The sequence below is a fragment of the Corvus kubaryi genome, unplaced genomic scaffold, assembly GCF_017639235.1.
Source record: "Corvus kubaryi isolate FWS band 111438036 unplaced genomic scaffold, C.kubaryi_AGA036_p1.0 133, whole genome shotgun sequence".
NCBI classification, from domain to species: domain Eukaryota; kingdom Metazoa; phylum Chordata; class Aves; order Passeriformes; family Corvidae; genus Corvus; species Corvus kubaryi.
The window spans coordinates 20,330,832-20,349,813 of NW_024580667.1; the positions used below are offsets into that span (position 1 = coordinate 20,330,832).

General features: G+C 38.7%; 1 protein-coding gene across 4 annotated transcripts in view; it reads left to right on the forward strand.

Annotated features, from left to right (window-relative positions):
- MYO16 (myosin XVI) overlaps window positions 1–18,982 on the forward strand; it is a 367,375-nt gene that overhangs the window by 36,318 nt on the left and 312,075 nt on the right. Inside the window, exon 1 of one of the 4 annotated variants that reach the window (XM_042038433.1) lies at window positions 14,381–14,463. The exons of the other annotated variants lie outside the window; for them this stretch is intronic. The gene's annotated coding sequence lies outside the window, so the exon portion shown is untranslated. Of the gene's footprint in view, window positions 1–14,380; window positions 14,464–18,982 lie in introns of those variants that run through there. 4 annotated transcript variants of the gene reach the window in all.

The window sequence follows — 18,982 nt, forward strand, 5'->3', positions numbered from 1 at the left end:
GCAACATCACACCTGCTAAAAGCCCTTACTTATGTACAAGTCATTGTTTCTTATGCAGTCAGTCTGTGTCTTTTCACTGGGTTTTATTTTTCGGTGTACAGAAAAGGGAAGAAAAAACAGCATCTGACCATGAGATTTTTTTTTCATAGAGTACTGTCTCAGGCTTTGATTTCAGCCCACTGACCTCTAGAATTATAATAGTATGCTAGAACTTTGTATTTACCCTCAGTTGCCATCTTTCATCTTCACATGTTTTTGTTTTCTTTCCATAGTTCTTCAGTTTTTGGTCAGTGGCCTCTTACTAAATTCTCAGTCTTTTGTTTCTCTACCTTTTCTGTATCTTTTGTTGGCTTTTTTTTCCAGTTTTTACCAGTTTGGTAAATTGTTTCTGTGCGTTTGAGATGTAGTATGCTACAAAAACTTCCAGTGCTTTCACGTGCCAGTATCCTTTGGAGTAGTTTCTACTCAGACACCGACTTGCTTCTTCTTAAGCTACTGAGGTAAATTTTCCTTGTTCTTTGGTTTCACTCCTTTCTTTTCTTAAAAATGTGAGTTTGTCTCTTTAAGAATATTTTAATACAAATTATCTTATTTGAGCACCTCAGCTAACTTTTGGTGTTAGAAAGTTTCAAGAGCAGCTTTTTAGGATTAAAGAAGATACTCAGGTGAAGGCAATGTTCAATTCACTTCAGTGCAGGATGAGACACCCGGCTGAGACCATGAATAAGAACTGTACCTGTGAGCCAGTCTCTGCTGTTCTCTTCCTTGGAGCCATCTAGTCACTTGTCATTTGGTCAGAGCTGTCTGGTGTGGGCAAGGGCCACAGGGCAGAAGTTAGAAGACTTCTGAGGAAGGCTGAGAAGCTTTTTTTGTCTTCATTGGAGAATGTGTTTTCTGGTATCTTCTGAGCAATTCTGGGAGAGTCCTTAGTCTCTAATCTCCTTTGTACTTTGGGGTTGGTGACAGTCTCTTTCCAGCCCTTTTGGAATATATGGCTCCCCCTTGAGCATAAAAGTTGCCTTGGCAATTTCTCAGTAGTTTTCAGGTTTTCCTGAAGTGTGTTCATTTGGTAAATAGTTTACTGTAGCCCTAGGAGCCATCCACCACTCTCTTGTGTATAATTTCCAGTGGTTTTTATGGTCTTCCTTCAGTCCTGTGTGAGGTGACTGTTTTCCTCTGTCATTCTTCCATGCATCTGTTTGGTTGAGGCTGTATTTTCATAAGATCTCAGACAAGTTGCTTTGCCTTACTGGCTATTTCTTGAGGGATCACATTAGCTGTAGATTTAATTAATTGATATAACTCTATTCTAAAACCCTTTGTGCCAATATGTACCCCTTAAATCTATTAGTTGGATGTTCCAGCTAAATAGTTATCTTTTTGTACTGCACTGCTGTAGAATGAATAAAGCAGAAGAGTGGCTCATATAATAGGTTAGGTAGTGGAAATGGGAGCACAGAAATAGCAACAAGTTTGCCTCCTTCCCTGGCAGTTAAAAGAGAATCAAAACACAGAATCACTGATCTTGTAACTGAATCCTGATTGTGACACTACTTGGTTCTTCCTACAGTCCATGATATACCACGGTGAATCCTGCAGTCCTGGTTCTCTACTTATTGCGACAAAATGATCCACAGGAGGTTTTTTCCCTGCTTTCTGACCTTGTCTTTTAAGAACTGGATGATGTGAGGACTATCAGCTCACCTGCTGATACTCTATGAATTGAGCTGCATTAGTAATGGCTCTTGTGCATAAGTTCCTAAAGAGGCACTGGTTTGCTGACCTTTCCATACCTGTGTTTTCAGTACTTACTCCTTAAATTTAAATGCACCAGATTATTTTTTATTCCTGTGGTAGGGAGCTTAATGTATTGTGAACATGCTGGAACCTTTCCTATGAGTAAAGGCTGAGGGAATTGGGGTTATACAACCTGATGAAGACAAGATTTCAGGGAGATCTGGTGGCAGCCTTTCAGCACTTCAAGGGGGCTTACAAGAAAGAGGGGGTCAAATTTTTTTGCAGGGCCCATATTGTTAGGACAAGGGGGAATGGTTTTAAATTTAAAGGAGTTGATTTGGATTAGGAAGATATAAGGAAAATGTTTTTTACAATGAGGGTGGTAAAACACTGGACCCGGTGGCTCAGAGAGGTGGTGGATGCCCCATCCCTGGAAGCATTGAAGATCAGGTTGCATGAGGCTCTAAGCAACCTAATGTAGGTGAAAAATGTCCTTGCTCATTGTAGGGGGTGTTGGACTAGTCGACTTTTGAAGGTCACTTCTAACCCAGCCTAGTCTATGCTTCTGTGTAGGAGGTTGGATTCCAATGGATCAAAAACTAGAAGATAAATTGGTCCCCATGTTCAGTGCTACAATAACCAAAACCACTGAATCAAATTTTGTGTCCTTTGGGATATTTTCTTATGCATTTGCTATGCCTATAGCTAGCAGTGAAGTTGAGGTTTTAACTTTCTTCCACTTCTACATAAAAATTTAGTGCCTGGTTGTCTGGGGGAAGTCACAGTTTTCTGTCGAGGCTGGTGAGAATAGATGCTACAATACCTTTTCCAGTAGTGCATAAGGGGCTAGGTGGACAGGTCCCAGAGAGGGCTTCAGCAGGGCAGAGGTAAGTATTCGACCTGGTTTCCCAGCCTTCTTAATTCTTCACTGAACTCAGCATTAGAGTATTCTCTATTCGTCAATGGTGTGGCAGGTGTGACCAGGATTACTTGGCATGAAAAAAATTGCAGGACATGATTTTGCCAACTCAGGACTCTTGACTGTAACCCTGTATCAATTTTCACTGCTTTAATTACATCCTGAATACATTTTTGCTTTACTATTTCTATAAGCTATGGCAGACTTACGGCTATTAAAGCACTGTGAGCTATTGCCATTGCTCATAAAACCCTGTCATGTTCCATGTTATTGCTTGGCTGATTCTCTCACTCTCTGTAGTAAAAATCATACAGGACTTGGAGACTTCCATGCAAATTAAGTGTTTGTGTGTGAATAAAGTTTTTCCTAGGAGATTCAGGTTGTCATATGTAGACCCTAATACTTAAATATGTTAACACTCCAGTGTGTGAACATAGCTGTGTTAGCTGAAATGTATTCTATTCAATAGGTCATTGTTTCTAATGTAGGTTATTGGTGAGAAGTTACTGTCACCATGGAATATGTATATATTTCTTAGAAGCATGTACTAATAGCTAAGTTGGTACTTATTTTCATTTGGATTATGTAGTTTTATTTGTGGGATTTAGCAGAATTGATAGGGTTATTTACCTCTCACAGAGAAACTTGTGACTGCTTCCTCTCTACAGTAACTTCTGAACTTACAATTTAAGCATGGCCTTATCCAAATAAAGTTTGTAAATCACTGGAAGATAAAATTTTACAGTAAATTTATTCAGTTGAATGTTTCACTGTGGTATCTAGCACTGCAGTTAAACCTTAGGTTGACTGAGATGTCCATAGGTGTTCATTGATATATGCACTTGACTGCTGGGACAGAAGTTATGGTTGCTTTGAGCATTCTGAGTATGCTGTAGTCCTTTTCTGCTGCAGCTGGGCAATACAGTCCTTTCCTTGTGCACCTAAATAGGATTTGGAAACCCAGAATAACTTCATACTAGAGTATTTATGGAAAGTATTGTTGCAGTTGTTTTTCAAACGGCATAAACTTTTCCAAATTCTATGCGTTCTTCACAGAATGAGCCAGCAATGTTCACTGTCAGCCCAGAAAACCAACTGTATGCTGAACTGGATAAAAAGAGGTGACCAGCAGGTTGAGGGAGGTGATTCTCACCTTCTGCTCTGCTCTCATGAGATCCCACCTGGAGCACTGCATCCAGCTTGGGTGTTCCCAGTACAAAACAATCACGGGTTTGTTTGAATGGGTCCAGTGGGGGGGATACAAAAAATATCAGAGGGATGGAACACCTCTTCTATGAGAATATTTATTCAGCCTAGAAAAGAGAAGTCTCCAGGGAGACCTTCTAGCAGCCTTCCAGGACCTAAAGGGGCCTACAAAAAAGTGACTTTCTGCCAGGATTTGGAGTATGAGGGAGGACAAGGGGGAATGGCTTTATATTGAAAGAGGGTTGATTTAGATTGGATAGAAAGAGGACTTTTTACAATGAGGTTGGTGGAACACTGGAACAGGATGCCCATAGAAGATGCAGAAGCCTCATCCCTGGACCTGTTCAAAGTCAGGTTGGATGGGGCTTTGAGCAGTCTGACCTAAAAATACCCCTGCCCATGGCAGTGAGGTTGCTGTTGAGCATCTCTAAAGTTCCCTTCCAGCCTAAGCCCTTCCACAATTCTGTGGTTCTGTGATCCCTGGTCCTGATTATTTTGGTTATGGATAAGGCATAAAAGTTATTTCTAACTGTTGTGAAGGATATTCAGAGTGTAGTTCCAAAACTGGGGCAGCTGAATCAGCCACTGTGTAAGTTGCTCAGTGCATCTGGGAGGAAATGCTTCTCCAAGGAAGTGGCAATACCACAGCAGGGCAGCTGCAGAGATCAAGTACCCACTGAGAATATTTTTCAGTGCTTTGTGTTGCTCTGGAGGTATGAGAGGGATAAAATTTCTTTTCAAGATACTTTTTTGTTGTTGTTAATAGTGAAGAACAACATTGTTTTATTCTGTAAAACTTTCTTTGTATATGTGCATTTTTTAATTCTCCCTCTTCGCTCTGTTTTCTTAGGGCATTGAGTTGATTTTTTTCTGCACAAAGTGTTGATATTGTGAAAAATCGAAGGATAGGTATTTATAGATGAAGAAGGTGAGCATTTTAGTTTTGAAGCTTAAATAATGTAGTAGAACACAACAATTTATTCCCCCCGAAGAGACAAATCAAAATTGATGCCAATTTTTCTCTCTGAAGATTGAATGAAAAAAACACTCAGGAGATTTCTTCCTCCATCTTCCCTTTCTTGCACCAAAACCAGGCTCCCTGTGCACCCCCCACCCCCATGCCCCCCAGATCTTACATCCTGGGAGACCTAGTTTAAATAGGAAATTTTATTCAGAACTGAATAAAATATAAGATCCTAATCATATTTCCCTACAGCCTTTCCTTAACCCTGAGGAGAGTAAGATTCTTAAAATGAGAGAATTAATAATACTCCTCTTTCACAGACATGCTGTCAAGAGAGATCTGTTGTGACTCAGAAGTATAGGCTGGCAGGCTGCCCTCTGAGCTCAGGAAGGCATGGCACCATGCCCAGACTCTTTTTCTCTGGGCTTCAGCTTTTTCACATGGCTGTGCAAAAACCAGTCCATACTTTCTCCTAACCTTGTTTCTCTTGCTGAAGACCCATCTGTACTACCCAGAGGTTTTTGCTCTGTTCACTTCGACTTACAATTCACTTCTGCTCGTCATTGTCAGCTTTATTCCTGTAGCTGATGCATTTTAACTTTCTTACACAGACTGACTTAATTCAGCTCAACTGTAGGATGGCTCTTCCAACCTCATAGTACTTTTTGATGAGCCTCAGGTAGGGTGATAGCTAATCCTCTGGCAATTGCTGTAATGATGATCTGACTTGCTTTACTATGAGTTCAGCCATTCTGGAAGAAGCTAAATTATTGGATGCTTTCTTAATGCATACTATATAAATACCTTGAATCAGATTTTTTTTTAAATGGGTTCAATTTCCTATTGAGTGATTGCATTGTAAGAAGTTATAATAACACTATGAACAGTGACCTTTCGAAAACATGATTTTTCCTTTCACTCTAGTAAAAGGAATTAAGCTCTCTTGGGATCCTGTTCCTAATGAAGAAAAAGGAATAGCAGGAAGCAAGGAGGTGACACTAAGGACGGAGAATACCATGCCACTGACATTTTAGAGTGATCCAAAGTGAATACTCAGTCAACCTGACCGACAGTGAGAAGGCAGAAGTTTTAAAAGTAACTGCAGTTTTATTTATTTAATTTTCAAAATAAAACACTGAAAAGATTTTGGAATATTAAAATTTGAAATAGCATTATATCCTCAATCTCTACAGATGGTAACTTTAAAACTATTATGATATATACTGTGTGATAGAGTAACATACTAGCTGTGCTCAGTAATTCAAAGAGGAAAATGCAGAAAGCTGATGACACGTAATAAAAGGTCCAACATAGACTGTTAAGCCTGCATTATCAAGACTTGCCTGCCTGATGCTGCCAGTCCTGAAGTACTTTGTTCCAGCTTTCTGCACCTGTATGCTGTATCTTGCTAGTTCCAGGCAGGACACAAAGGCAGGTGACACTGCAGCTACTTCTCCTGAAAACATTGTGTCAGGAATCACATTTTCGTTTTAATTTGTTTGTTCGGCAAGGAAAACCAGAGCCAAAGAGAACACAGGCTGCAATTCCACTTGCAGACTACTACAAACAAACTCTCTCATGCATGTCACCCCGGGAGAGTTCTACTAGGTTTTTGACAGCTGTGCTTGTAAAGGTCCTGGAGTCATCATCAACAATTCCCTAATATCATCAGCTTTGTTTGTAGCAGCACCAGTCAAAAAAGTTGTTAAAATGTTTGGCATAATCAGGAAGAGTGTTGAGAACAGAACGCGGAGTGTCTGCTCTGTGTTTTGCTGTGCTGTACAACATTAATGTGCCCAAATCTCAGCAGTTGTGTGCAGGTCCAGTTTCCACACTCCAGGAAGGGTAGTAGAGGGACAGAGAGGAGCTACTTAAATTGATGAAGGGGAAGCAGCTGTCTTTAAGAACTAGAGTCACAGGGAAAAGATGAGTGAAGTTTAACATCACAGGGCTGTTACTGGAGCTGTATGACATTTGAATTTTGGAGGAGATAAACTTAAAACAGGTGAAAAGAATTTATTTATTTATGCTTGTGAATGCAGATAATGTAACATTATTTAAGAATAAAACCCAAAAAAATCCCAGAAAATCAACACATTAATGGGCAGTAGGGCCACAGATACTAAAATGAATGGACAGAAGCACACTCTAGTAATCTTAGATCTGGGATGTCCAATGCAGGGGATTATTTAGGGAATAAGCTGAAGTAGATGAGAGAAAGGAAAGCAGGAAGCCTAAATAGCTCCTCAGTTGTCAGCGGCACAGAAAAAATGTTGTGCTAGGTGGTCTGAATTTTTTTATTTTTTTTTCATGTTTGCTCACAGTGGTCACAAGGGTTTTATGATAAATTTGTTTGGATGAAAAAAAATGCTTGAAACTAAATGCTGCTGAGAGAATATGGTAAGACATAGTTATCTTCCTTTTAACTGCCTAGGAAGATGCCAAGCCCACTTCTAGATGGTTCCTGTGGTGCTAACCTTTTGCAGTGGTCAAGGAGACAGGTTTTGTAGATTCAGAACTTCCCAATTGCCACAGAAGACTGACATTCATTACAGACTTTTGGGAGGCTTTCACGGGCATCGTGGCTACTCTGTAAGGGAACCTTAGCCTAAAACCTTTCAGTTTAACTCACACTTTTTACTGATTCACAAAACCAAATAATGAGCAACTGATACTGCTTTTGGCCAAAATAGCCTTTGCCTTTTGTAGTGAAACACTGTCTTTTGATTAAGAAACATACTGTATTCCAGACACTAGACAAACTCACCTTAGATTCACAGGTTGCAGCCCACCTCATAATATAAATCTTTCTGTTCCCAAGCAAGTTCACAGGGAGCAAGTTGGACAAAGAAAGATGTTTTTATGTTAATGTATTGGAAGTTAAGTGAGCGTGCAGTTTGAAGTGATTCAATTGCAGTAGTATAGAAAGGCACCATCAGCCAAAATCACTGTATGCACTTGGAGGCTTTCTAAATGCAAAGAAAAATGCATTGGAAGTCAGAGTGAAAGGCTAAAACCTTGCACATACAGCTAACTAGGTGACAGGCATCAGGCTAGAGTAATTTAATAATTTTGATCATATGTTCATGCCAGACTGTGCTAGACTTCACCCCTCCAAAACTGCTTATAAGATACTAATTTATTGGTTTGGGGCTTTTGACGGTGTTTTTGCTTGTTCATTAGAGAGTCAGTTTTGTTTTGTTTTGTTCCTGCTAAGTACCAGGAGCTGCTACCTCTGTCCTATAGTGAATTGTGATGACAATTCACACTACTGACAATTAGATGCCTACTTTTCAAATGTGAGTATTGGGATCTGAACAAAATTCTGGTTAATGATGAACATCCTTTCCTGGAAGGGAATATAGAACAAACAGTTGTGAATTCCTACAGCAGTGTAGCTGCTTAAGGATAGGTTTTCCCTTGTATTCCTTTTAGCATCACTTGACAGCACGGACTTCAGCAACACAAAATTCTAAACAAGTGTTCTTTGCTCTATGTGATATTGGTTGAATCAGTGTTGTTGGCATCTTACTATTGATTAAAATTATTTTGTAAGTGGAGGACAGTTGTTTGAAACTAAATACACAAATGTTATGTGTCGTAGGAAAAAAAAAAGGGGGGTTGCAGCATTTGAATTCATGGCATATTCCTTCATGTGGAAGAAATATCCCCAGAAATGTGACCGAGTATGGGTGGCTGAAGCATATGCCTTTGTAAAAATAAACAAAGGTCTCAGACCAGCACTCACCCTCTTGGTTTACAGAGACTTCTGCAATGATCCTAGGATATTTATGCTCAGGTTGCTTCTTTGTTTGGACTGAGTCCATCCAAGAGACTATTGAATCTTTAGGATGAAGATGATAGCTGTGTGTACCCACTCTTTAATATAACTTTGTTCAATAAATTTGAAATCTGTTGTCAACAAAGCATATCTGAATGGGAGATCGATGTCATGGGTTGATGTGAAGTACCCAGAAATCTGAGAGCCATCACAAACTTGGGATCATCTTTCTTAATCCATGTTTGGGAGCTCCTGTACATCATAAAACACAGAGTACCGTCAAGAGCCAACCTTACCTCCCTTTCACTGACTTAAAAAGAAGCAGGCTGTTGAGACTGCTGATGTTTTCTTTGTATCACTACGTCAATTTCCTTATTTCTGCCTTCTTTCTATATTCTTCTTCCCCACACAGCCTAAGTTTTGTTATGACATTACTGTTGCATGCAATATCTGCATATTTTCCCCATGTGATCATTTGAGTCTATTGAGGTCTGGGGTTTACTTCCAAGTTTTTATGAAAGACAATAAATATATTTTGAAAAAAATAAATAAGAATTTTACTTGTGGGACACAGAACTGCAATTCTATCCCTCACAATTTTATTTTGCTCTCTCCTTTGGGATGTTTCAAGATATTAACAATCTACCTGGGTTCCATATATAGTAAAAGACTAAGATCTATAGTGTCCACTGAACAGTGAGATTATCTACCTGCTTTAAACCAGAGCTAGTTTTGGTGATGACACTATTCACTGAGTGCACTGCTACCTCATTGCAGAAAGACTAATGGTGCATATGGGTCTTCTTGTGTATTTTGGTGGAGGTTTGTGTAATACTATTGTTTTCTAACTTTCACATGTCTTTTATTCACCAGTAAGTTATTACTAGGTTGCTGTAGACAAAATCCTCACTCCTGATTTGAAAAGGACAGTTTTAAAATTGTGCTTCTTTCCATACCTGTGTTGTTTTGTGCTTAACTTGCTTAAAAGAGAAGGAAGTGCAAGATAAAAGGCTTGAATTATGTAAGAACAAACCTGAAAGCATGCTGAGAGATGCAAAGAAAGAGCAGAAAACTAAACCAGATTGTCACTTAAGAAAAGGCTACTTTAGAACTTTGAAGTCTCCATGGCAAACCATAGGGTGTAGTTAGTACATTGCAGTGGTCTGTGACTGCTGTTCTCATAGGAAGCTGGGAAAAGGAGAGATGTGTAAAACTAGCAGCTGCTGTTTTTAGTAGGGACTAAATAAGTATAACTGAGGGGGAAATAAGGCTCATTTCAGTATTAGCATGAGCATTTTTCATCAAAGTCTTCTTAGAGTTATGTTCAGATATCACCACTATGCACGTGTCTCTGCTGGGAGATGGAAGAGATCCTACAGTGTCCTGTGTGGAAGCCTGAGACAAGATCAATGTTAATGAGGTTGTGGGAAAAAGGAGTTGACTGAGACTGCTGTAATGCAGCTTGCAGAGGCATTTTGCTTCTGACTTTATCCCTTCATGCTAAATGAACTTTACCACAAAACCAGCGTTCCAAGGTTGGTGTCAAGCTGGTGGCCAAAGGAAGTGCTGGAAGCTGGACAGCCCCTAACTCCAGGTCTTGTTCTCCCCTGCCCTGGTTTGCACACTGGCTGCACACAGATGGCAGCAATCCCACTGGTGCTCCCATCAGTGAAAGCAGATGGCAATGGGCAGCTCTGCCTGCTCCCAGCCTGATGGACCTGCTGTCCACTTCACTGAAGCTCTCTGCCATAATTCCTCTTTTTGCCTTTCACCTGCATAAAGTCTGTTTGCTCGTTTATCATGGATGTGTATTTTATCTTGCAGAACAGGAAAATGACTGCATGCACTCCTGCAGTTCATGCAATTTGGGACATGGCTTTGCCAGCTGCACCAGCCAGTGCTCGCTGGCAAAATGCCAGTGACAGGCACGTAGCCAGTTGTTTGCTGAATTCGGTCAAGGTGGTCTTGACCAGTTTTGTAACTTTGTTTCAAAGTCTTAATAAAATAGGCTCAGTTTGACAGCCTTGTATGAGAGGCAGCAACCCCTGGCGTTATGTTGACCAAGTGTATAGGTGAAGATCTGGGAAAGCAGCAGTGGAAGATGGAAAGGATGCTTGCACAGTCCTATTTACTGGTATTTCCATATTCACAGTGTCTTTTTAAAAATAAACAACTTACCCTGTTTTATTGTGTCTCAATATTGGAGTTACGTTGTGCTTGGACTATATATACCTTTTAAAATATTCCGTAGCTATGCTACATTTGTGTGATTAGAGTGATCCAAATTGCATAGAGTATACAAGATGTGCACAAAAATAATGAAAAAAGCCCACAATATAAACAGAGTAACTTAAGTTCAAGTCCAGAATATTAAGGTGAAATGTTGGCATAAAACTTAAGTGCAAGAGCCTGAGCAGGCATGAGTAAAAGCTTCAATCCTGTGATTATGCCCCCCTGATCCACAAGGTCTTTTAGCTTCTCAGTCAGTGGATGCCAAAAGCTGGACCCAACTACTCTATGCACCAAAATGAATCATGGCTCTTGAACCTGTTTGGATATCTGAAGCTGGCTAGATGCAAGACTAGTCTTAGAGAAACATTTAGTAGTCCTGGATTTGATATTCTCATGTGGGTCTATTTCAAAATGAATCAGTATTGCATTGGGTATATAATTCATGCTAGGTGCTTCATGCATTATATTTTTGAGGTTTTTTATTGTATGCTTTAGAAATTGGGTTTCCTAGGCAACTGCAGCCACCTTGTGGATTCTTTAAAAGAAAATTACGTTTTTTATTATAAAAAAGTAGTTAGGACAATTTTGATAGTTACAAACTATTCTGTTGTTGGTTAATAACTTTCAGTCAACAGTTTTTACTTGTTAGAAATTAGTTATTCTTAGTAAATATAAGTAGTTAATTATTGTTAGTAAATGTAAGCAGTAGTACTACTTCTACTACTAGGATGGTTGAATATATGATTTCCACTATAAAGTTACAATTTTTCATCAAAAGATTATTGAAACTGGTGAAGTTTAGCTGTGAAGGAGGAGAAAAATATTTCAGTCATGTTGTAAGTCTTTCTTGTAATTGTGATTCTTCAATAGCTTCCTCACTTCTTAACGATAGATTTCTGGGACAGAGCACACTGAAGATGGGGTGAGTTGACCTTGTTTGCTTGCTGGACATCTACCCAGCTGCTCTCTCCCTTGCCTTTTTCAAGAGGAAATGAAGAAAATAAGACCAATCTAGTGGGTCCAGATAAGGACAGGGATATCAGTTACCATCATGGGTCAAAACAGATCAGTAGCCTACCCCACTGATAGCATCTTGCCATGTAAATCCAGTAAAGAAGGCAGATGAGGCAAAGCAGGATATAGTCTTTCCAGCATTAGCCTGCTTGCCAGGCTTGCTCTGTTGCAACATTTAATTCTGTGCTAAGAACAATCCCAGCATGTGTGAAACTACTTGGCCTGGCTAATGGAGCGTCATCCAGTGGCTCAGGCTGTGCAGCCAGAACAGGTTTCTCATGGTGAGAGACTCCCAGAGCTGTCAGACCTCTGGACCCCTGCAGTCAAGATAATTAGAAGCTTCACGATGTCTGGCACTGGTACAGGTTTAAGTAGTAGGGATGTCCAAAGTGTCTCCAAATGCTACTCCAACTTTGGACATGTTGGTACTCAAGGCTTCCAGCCACCTACTGGGAAGTCAGGCAAGATTTCATTTCAGTTCTTTGAAAGCTGAACTCAAGGTGGTTCATTAAATCAGGTTAGATTCAGCTGATGGCTCTTTCTAGTCTGACTCTTGTTTTGCCAGAGTTTCTGAGTGACTCCATTTCTGATCATAAAAGTGAGTGTTCCTAAAGCTACTCTGAAGTGGCTGCCAAAAGGGAGTAGTGGAGGCAAAAATAGTTTGAAGAAGTAATTTGAAATTACAATAAAGCGTGTTCCAAGAGGTGTTGGACAAGGTGATACATGTGTCATGTATGTTATTCCCTTGTGTCATTGCTTCTCTCAAGGTTGCACAACAGTAATGGCCTGTTATCATATGGCACTGTAGTAATGGAGAACTGAGTCTTGGTAAGGCCAGAAAGACACAAAGCAATTAATCACCAACTCAAATAGACTGCTACAGTAGGGATACACCAGGGTAAGGTGTTCAGGCTTTAAAAAAAAAAAAAAAAAATTGCAGTGTATTGTAAATGGAAAAAAAACCCCAACCCTGACATTTTTTTCTTCATTCATTCCTTTTATGATTATCCTGCAATATTGCGTTGTAAACCATGTATATTTTTATCTTTCTCTTCATTTTACTTCTGTATCTCCTGCTCTAATTAATTTAGATGTTTATTAATTTTAAAAACACTTGTGGTCCAGAGGCCTTTCTGTAACTGCAAAACTACATTTTTTTAAATCAAAAGAACACTTTTCCTACCTTTCACTCATGAGCTCATCAGCCATAACTGCTACATATTGTATACAACTCCCCTAGAGGACCATTTTACAGATTTTTGGATGTCCAAGTTCTTAATCTCAGCTGGCATGTTAAAAAGTTCTTAATTATATTATTATAATTATATATTAAAAATAAAAACAACCTTTAATAGATTTTTTTATGCTTTATTGTACTTTATAAAGCCTTTTATTGGTTTTGCTTCCTGAATTCTCTTTGACTGAACAAAAGAATTTCTTTTTCCTTCTATTGGCATTAATTCAGCTAATTCATGAAATATAAATAAGGCTTACACATGTTCCTCGAGTCTTGGTTACAAGGAAGAGCTCAAGATGCAATATGATGGCTTGGAGGGCATATTTGTAAGTTGTTTTCACAATAGAAAGAGAGCTTATGTATCAAACTGACAATATATAAAGGACAATATTCCACGGAAATGCCCTTTTCTTAAGACTTCTTGAATTTCAGTAAGAACTTTAATTAAAAAAAAAAAAAATTGGTGATTTTTGATACATTTGTGCGCTATACCCAATGATTTTTAAAAAAGGTTGAATAGTTAGCCATACAATCATGCCTATAACCATATCCTGCTGAGTCAACCAGATATCTTTTACATTAAATTAACTAAATTTGAACTATGTCATAAAAGCATCATTATAAGTTGAAAAATTTTGTGGGGGATTCTTCTTAATCAGTACTTTCTTCTGATAGATCAGTGGTGTGAGATGTGAGGGGCTTAACAAATATACAAACTTTCATTAATACTGAGAGAGTTTTCTGGTACAATTTGACCTTCAAGAAAGATTTTTATAAACACAGTGCCAAGAAGCCAGCAGTGTTAGGAAGAACATTTGAAGAATAGTGTGAGATTGTAATTGTAAACAATATTGCAATCTGCTTCACGAACAATCTATCATTTGTCTGTATGTTTTTGTTCCCAGTGTTTAATGCTGTGGGAGTGTTTTGTGTTGCTTTGTTCATTGTACTTTAATACTATGCCAAGTTTTCTGTCTTAGTACTAGTGAAGTGTTTCTAATGACTTATCATGGTTTTAATTATGGTGTTATTATCTTTTGTTCAGGAGGTTTTGGAGTTTTGGGCCCAGCACTGGACACTTGGGGCTTTATTTTTCTCTCCAGAGCACTATGGTCAGGACCATAAACATATTGTCAGTTAAGTGGAAGAACTCAAAACAGTCTGCTGAGGCAGGACATGTGCTAGCACAATGTGTTTGAAATAACTTTTTTTTTTTTAAGGGGAGGAGGCAGGAGGAGTATATCCCTCCCATCTTTGCATTGCATGACTTTAAAGGGAGGCTCATCAAGTGCTCTGAGGAGGAATCTCTAGATGCTACTCAGTGGAGAGATCATTTAAGGTTCAGAAAATGCTTTGAAAATCACTGGAGACAGGTAAGTATCAGGTGAAGAATGAGTGCCTGCAATGTTTTTGCTTTCTCTTAGACTTAGGCCCCAGCTGGAGCTAAATGGGCTAAATAGCTCAGTACAGTGACAGTGTTTTGAGGAAATCCGTGTTTCCCCAAAAGAAGTAAGGACAATTATGAGAAGGTGGGGGGATAATGATTCTTCTCATTTGTTAAAGCATACTTTGTCTTGTGTGGGTTGTTCAGAATACAAATTTTTGATGAAATGATCCACTGAAGTTGTTCTTCAATAGAATTTTTTCAGAAACGTTATTAAAATAATCCCTGCAACTCCACCTCAGAACACTTAACTCTGTGCTTCTGCTGCATGTGTAACTCATATGTAAAAGGCTTGTGTAAGTATTTCAGTTGTGGAAGATGACAAAGGTACAGTGAAATGACTTGTCTGAAGTCATGCAAGAGGTTTGTAGCACTGTGAAGGAATTAGGGAATTTAGGGTGTATCTAGGCTAGTTGGAACTCTGCTATGCTTGTGCTGCATGTTGCTGGTAGCATGTAATTCAGATGCTGGCTAAAGCAAGCTTCTGGGAATGAGTCCTGATGAATAAAACAAAGGTGGCCAATTTAGTCTCAGGCAAAACAGGAACTGCAATCAATAGAATTAGACCTTTAGATGATGTTTCCTGAAAGAATAAGCAGTGTGGAAAATAGCATTCCCAATCCTGGACTTAATTTAAAGAGGAGCTTTCAAACAAACAGGATCTCTTTTAGAAGCATCCAAGTGGCAATTTCTAAGATACTGTCCAGAAGAGCTGATCTTAGAGGATGCATTCAAATGTACAGGAATGCAAAAATGTTCAAACTTGCTTTTTGTGCTGGACTTGAGACAAGTCTTCTGCTCAAAATTTTAGGTGTATAATCCTTCCTCCAGAGGTACATGCTTTTTGGGTGTAAGGCAAATATCAGCGTGGGAGCAAAGTAGTTTTCTATAAAACTGTCAGTGGAGAGGAAAATGTGTGTAATATACAAAAACTGCTTTAATTCCTGCCCACTGAAATGTGGCTGAAGATGAGACATGAATCAGTTTGGACCTCAGGTGTACTTGTGTCACTTCAGATTCTTACTTTTGCTGTAGAATTGATCAATGGAAAACAGCATGACAATAATAAGGGTCTCGGTCAGACTGTGGAGTCAAATGTTGATCCTTATTTATCATTGTTAAATAACAGAATGGAAGCAGTGAAGCACAAATTCCCAGCATATAACTTTTATTTTGACAGTTGAAAAGAAAGATGCATGTGCCATTAGAAATTTATGCTGCAGTCCCTAGAAATTTGACTTTTTTTTTGTGAAAAACAGAAAAGGGAAAAAAATAAAAGATGACTCTGGCTTGGAATCCCAGGTGTTGTGACCATACAATCAAAATTATGATATCTGTAATTGCAAAACTGGGACTGATACAGCAGTGAGGTGACCTTAAGTCATCTTTTTGTCTCAGTACTCTCTACCTTTGTCTCACCTGGGTGCTCCTACATACCTTTGGATATAGCTGTCTTCACAAACACTTTGACTGTGGGAAAAGATCGGGTAGAAAGGAACAAAGGTTGAATATGGCATGGCCTGTCAAGCTATTGATGTTGTGCTTAAGTGAATATTCTAGTGTTGTAACATTCCCACAGTCCTGCTCTTTTAATTTTTTTTAGTTTAACGACCTGGCCTCAATAAGTTGTCATTCCCATATAGGCAATGGACTTGAGTTTATTCCTGAGGGCAAGGATTATTGTACACTCAGGTTTTATCCCACTGCATGGTAAAGATGTGGCAGAGGTACTTGCCCAGACCTAAGTGCCATGACATGCTTCTATATTCTGCAGTTCTGATGTAGTCTATTTGTTTTGATAATTTAATCATTCCTTAATACTGGAATCTTGTCGATTGCCTATGATTAAGAAAGGAAGGCGCAATGGCAGCTGTGGAAGAGAAGTACAGACAGTATGACCCTTGTTCATTCGTTGGGTTCTTTCTCCAGAGCTGTTGTGAGAAAGTTTTTCTTGGGAGTTTTGGATGATTGAACAATAGAAACAAATGTCAGGGGAGGGAGGGAGGAGGGCGAGGAGTGCGTTACACTGTGTACTGTTAAATCACAGTGGAAACTCTCAGGAAGGAGGATTTTTAAGTTGTTCCCTCCAAATCTCTTTTTAGTTTCCCTGTGAAAGTGCTGTGCTGTTTCCTTACTAATCAGGCTAGGTTATATCCCAGGTCATCAACTTTACATAAGCTTTTCTTTGTCACAAACATTCATGTGTCCCAAGTTCTTCTGGCTAGCTAAATGTTTAATCAACTGTGCTTCATCAATTTAATGATGTTTAGGTTTTGCTATTACAGTTTTGCAACCATTTTACCAAAATGTCCTGGACTAAACTTAAGACCCAGACCATGTGTCAGCATCCAAAAAGTAGTCAGTCTTTTTACCCCATTTTCCTACTATGCAAGGTCAATTTCTGTTTCTCTGTTAAGACAAAACAAGTTTATACTATTTGGATGGAAAGTAAGCATTTTTTCATGTAATTAATTTGTTTCCAATATTCTCCTCTGTTTGCTCAGAGGTCAAAAGAGGGCTATGAAGAGCTGTGCCTTTAAAGTGGCTTTTATTAGAGCTAATTAGGATATGTTATTGTCTTGTGCAGAGGCTTTTGAGTTCAAGTCAGCTGTAATCCAGGCACTGCATGAATTCAATTCTGCATCAATTCTGTCAGGTTTGCTGTCTCAGAGTAACTATGGGCACATTAAAAATTACAGTAAATACTCTTTCCTGTTGTGTGTAGTTTTCTTTTAAACACCTATTCAAGACATTATAAAATGCAGGTTAAACTGTCCATGTGTATTTTCCCACCCTTTTTCCTTTCATTTTCCCTGTGTGTGTGACAAGTGAATACCACTTCCATGATTTTTATTCCATAGGTACACTAGGATTCTTTCAGTCTTTGTTAGAAGCCAGAAGGGAGTGTTTCACTCCCAAACGAAGTGCTTGGTCTCATAGTTTCAAAAGAGCAAAAACTGATTTAGAGATGCTTCCCATAAGCTTGCCTGCCACCATTTTCCATGGCAATTCATTAGCTGCTAGGAAAATGTAAATGGGCCCTTTGGAGCTATCGTTTTGACAGCCTTATGTTGGGATTTTGTCTTAAAAGTGGTACACGATGCAAAGTTATCTTACATGGATGTGGTTTGGCATATTTTAAGGCTTTGTGTTTGCTTTCTGTCTTAATAATGCTTCTAGAAAAATACCAGAGAAAAAGACCATTTGTCACATCTTTGGCAAACACTTCCCTCCATTTTCTTTGTCTTAGATAGCAAGCTGAAATGCTTGTTTTTGTTATTTTGGCTTGTTATGTTCACTCACTGTTATTTAATAAAGTCATATATAGATGAGTAATTTGTATGTAACTGGATTTTAAAGCTCATAAAAGAATATTTTGTAAAACTGTGAACCAATAATACAGTACATGTATGTTTTACGGCTGTGTAAACAGAAGAAGTCTTACTTTGAAGTAAGACTGTTTCTGCAAGAGTGTTTTTAATGAAGGAAAGACGTGAGGTTTTGGGTTCCTTTTTTCCCTAAATCAAGGCTCTCTTACCTGTTCTATTGCTTTATCTTTCTGTGATGGCACTTCTCAAAGGAAACGTGACTATGTGTGTATTTCAGTCACTTTAAAGAGTCAGTTCATCTCCTGGTCTCTTTTTTATTTCTCTGATAGATTTCTAATGCAGGTATAATTGTGTTAGCAGTGTTCTTTGTGCTACAGCTCAGTTTGCAATTCACAGCAGAGTCAAAGCCAAAATGTATTTCTCTTCTTCTTCTGGTACAATTGAACAACAACAAAAAAAAGTATCTCATTAATGAAAAGTGTTAGAACTGTATGTCACAGTGTGACTGCAGAATGCTGTGAAACTGTCACTGGGGCAGTCCATGGGTCATGCCAGATATCTTTGTTTTGTTTTATTTTTTAATTCTCTTTCTTTTTTGAGTACTATTGACTTTGCCGTATCTTTTTTTTTTTTTTTTAAAACAAGATTCAGGCACTGGACTCTTTCAAGCTAAGCCAGGAAACTAGTTCCCGATGGGAATATTTGTATTCTGTTTAAATCTACTCACCCAGAACACAGTAAGCGGGTCACTTCTAAGCCAGTATTTCTTTCAGAGTGCTGTAAAGTTCATAGTAGGCTCATACTAATGCTTCAACATTGTCTGAAAAAGAAACAAACAAACCCAAAATAATAAAAAATCCACAAACACATACAAGTGCATAATATATTTTTAAATGCATGAGCAGTTGTTAGATAAGGGAGAAGTATTGAAGCATGCCATTCTCAAACAGCTCCATTTTAATTGGAGTCATACCTTGTTGCTGAAGTTGTATTTAAAAAGAAATCGCTCACCTTGGTTGCTTAGCTGATGTGTTTCCTTCCTGCCAAGTACTTCTGCAATACCTGAATCATAAGCTGTTATTTCAGTATGACCTTCCCTTTCATATTTGATCTTATCAG